Source organism: Haematobia irritans, chromosome 1 (genome assembly GCF_050003625.1).
Source record: "Haematobia irritans isolate KBUSLIRL chromosome 1, ASM5000362v1, whole genome shotgun sequence".
Classification (NCBI taxonomy): domain Eukaryota; kingdom Metazoa; phylum Arthropoda; class Insecta; order Diptera; family Muscidae; genus Haematobia; species Haematobia irritans.
This window is the reverse complement of record NC_134397.1, coordinates 132,947,645-132,951,396: the sequence shown is the minus strand read 5'-3', so window position 1 is coordinate 132,951,396 and position 3,752 is coordinate 132,947,645. Positions and strand designations below refer to the sequence as shown.

The following is a 3,752-nucleotide window of genomic DNA, read 5'->3' as shown; positions in this document are numbered from 1 at the left end:
TATGGCCCATTTTCAACACCATCCGACCTACATCAATAACAACTACTTGTGCCAAGTTTCAAGTCGATAGCTAGTTTCGTTCGGAAGTTAGCGTGATTTCCACAGACGGACGGACAGCCGGACAGACGGACGGACGCACGGACATGCTTAGATCGACTCAGAATTTCACCACGACCCAGAATATATATACTTTATGGGGTCTTAGAGCAATATTTCGATGTGTTACAAACGGAATGACACAGTTAATATACCCCCATCCTATGGTGGAGGGTATAACAAATTAGTAAAGTCTAAAATCGGGCGGGGCCGGTTATGTTATACCCTTCACCACTATGTAGACCAACCCCCACATTTGATCACCTATCTTAGTGAAATTTAGTCAATATGTATCCTTGTGAAATCACCACTGCGATGGAGCAAAAATAAAAATTCCTCAAATTGTCATATACCTCTAATACATCGCCGGATAAACCATAAATTGACTTTTGTGCAATAAATGAAATGGCTTTAGCTTCATATTTGCCATAGTTTTACATTATATATATATATACATATATATATATATATATATATATATATATATATATATATATATATATATATATATATATATATATATATATATATATATATATATATATATATATATATATATATATATATATATATATATATATATATATATATATATATATATATATATATATATATATATATATATATATATATATATATATATATATATATATATATATATATATATATATATATATATATATATATATATATATATATATGTATGCCTTGCGCATGTTTTCGGTACATTTTTTCAATATATCGCATACATTGGGTACATTTCGATATTTTGGGGACTGTCCCTGAAATTTTCTGTTACCTTCCGCATATTTCAGGGACGGTGATATTTTCGGTACATTTACAAAAAAAAATTGTTTTTGGGTTTTTTTGAAACCTCCACTTTTCCACAACATTTTTAGCTATTTAATATCAAACAATTCATTCACCTTGTATTATATTTTTTAAATTTAAATTTAGTATTATTTTGCCAGGGTTGCCATAAATTTACATGAAAATTTGTTCCGTTACGGCGTCAAGGTTTTAATTTCTGATCGCCTTCGGACTCCAGTATGGTATGAAACCCAGATGAGTAGTTTAATATTGAAGAAGAAGAAAAGAAATATACTATTGAATAGAACTACAGGCAAATTTTAGTAATGTTTACAAATTTTACGACAAAAATCTGGGTATTCTGGCTTTATTTGCCCAAATCGGAAGACCATATATATTGGGACTTTGTCCACGTCTGAGCTGCTTTGGATCGAATTCGGCTCACTTAAATAGAATGTTAAATTTAGTCTCCATGTAAAATATCTATTCAATTGGTTTAAAATCTCGGGGGTAAAATTTGGGTACCCTAGCCATATTTACCCCGTCGAGAAAACATATATATGGGGGCTATATTTATATCTGAACAGATTTTTACCAAATATGGCACACATTACTAAAATTTTAATTGCACCCCCTGTGCACTCCCATTCCCTGCGATTAAAAGTTTTCGGAGTGGTCACATGAATCTAAATCGGGCGAAAGATATATATGGGAGCTATATCTGAATCTGAACCGATTTCAAATAACATCTACGTTCATTTCATCTACTCCCTGTCCAAAATTTTAAATAATTCGGAGTAACACTTTGGCCTTTATGTAAAATCTACATCTGAACCGATTACAACCAACATTGGTATGTATAGTTGGATTGTTAGTTCTACTCCCTGTGCAAAATTTCAAGTAAATCAGAGTAAAACTTGGGCCTCTGTGGTCATATGAGTGTAAATCGGTCTGATATACATATATGGATGCTATACCTACATCTGAACCGATTTCAATCAACTTTGGAATGTATAGCTAGATTGCCACATCTACTCCCTGTGCAAAATATCATGTAAATCGAAGTAAAACTATGGCTTCTATGGCCATATGAGTCTAAATCAGGCGAAAGACATATATGGGAGCTATATCTGAATCTGAACCAAATTCAAACAACATCTACTTTCATTTCATCTACTCCCTGTCCAAAATTTAAAATAAGTCGGAGTAACACTTTGGCCTGTATGTAAAATCTACATCTGAACCGATTTCAACCAACATTGGTATGTATAGCTAGACTGTCAATTCTACTCCCTGTGCAAAATTTCAAGTAAATCGGAGTAAAACTTAGGCCTCTGTGGTCATATGAGTCTATGGGAGCTATATCTAAATCTGAACCGACTTCAAGCAGCTTTGGCACGTATAGCTTGAACGACACTTTTGATCCCTTTGCAAAATTTCAAGTAAATCGGTGAAAAACTGTGGCCTCTGTGCTCATATGAGTGTAAATCGGTCTAATGATATATATGGGAGCTATGTCTTCAATCACAGAAATTATAGTATCAATCACCACAGTCGATTAAAAAATTAATTGATCCAATTAAAAAATTGATTATTTTATTTATTGATTATTTATTCTTGTGATTGATTTTTGTTTTAATTAAGAAATTTGTTGAATCAATTAAATTTTTAATTGAATATTTTTGAAAATTCAATTAGAATTATAATTGGAAATATTTTGGTGAAAATTTTTTCTATGTAAATGTTATTATTAGTTGATGGGGAATTATGTAGAGCAACAATTCAAGAAGTTTATATTTATTTAAAAGTAATTGCACGAAAAAAATAGGCAGTCATATTATTTCGCACAAATATGTTTAGGACTCTCTTCTCGATGATACTTGCTGATATTCGCTTTTCGGAGAAACGAACTAAGATTCCTTTTTAAATATATCACTTCCAGTTCAAATTTTCCAAACTCTTCGACGCAATGTACTTCTATGTACAATGATTTGGGGTTCTTAAAACACCAGTCAAATCAATACCCCGACCATCCCCAAATGACCGCATATACGAAGCGAACGATTAATATTTCTTGAAAAATGAGACCTCTGGTCCAAGTTCCCAACGCATTGCATCAATTCGCTGTAAACGTTGATATAAATAAGTGAGAAGACCACGCCTGTTTCGTTGCACAGCAGAATGGCGAAAATTCAAAAGTGGACATTAAGTTCGATCACCCGAAGTTGAATAATTGGCCCTATAAAGATAATTTATTCATATTTGGAACATCGAATTTCCGCCTGAGCACAATTTCCGTCGAATATAGCCTTGATTTTCTCCACAACTTGTCATTCGTCATCCTACGAATTAAATTAAAAAATTTTTATTGAAGACTTTATAGTACAATCACTAATCAAAGAAAATTAAATGAATTAGAAGATAGATGTTACCCAAATCAAAGGCAGATATTGATTACAATCTCCTTTCCAATTCTTTAAATAATTCAAATGCCTTGTTTGATTTGCTTTTTTCCTGCTGTATTTCTTGAAATATTTGCATTCGTTTGTTTGGCGTTAGAATTTATTTTTCCGAGCCAAAATAAGATCTTTGAACAGCTGATGATTGCACTCCCTTGCATAGCACCTAAACAAAATCGTTTACAATAAAGCGTAACATCGTAACAGTCAATGACGATAATAGGTCTGTTTTCCATAACATTACTTGGCCTTTTTTAAACAATTTTGAGATAGGGTCTGAATATTCCACCGAAACTAACAAATTTTAATATAATTTTGTGTAACGAATCGTGGTCATCTCCAGAAAAAGGACGGTACTATGTTTGGTTTACGAGTTGAAAATCACAA

General features: G+C 32.2%; 1 long non-coding RNA gene across 1 annotated transcript; it reads right to left on the bottom strand.

The window, feature by feature from the left end:
- Window positions 1–2,687: 2,687 nt before the first annotated feature.
- LOC142242088 (uncharacterized) lies at window positions 2,688–3,485 on the bottom strand. The gene is made up of 2 exons (XR_012723979.1): window positions 3,339–3,485; window positions 2,688–3,248 (listed from the first exon to the last, which is right to left on the bottom strand). It is a non-coding gene; the product is annotated as an uncharacterized LOC142242088 (long non-coding RNA).
- Window positions 3,486–3,752: the final 267 nt, after the last annotated feature.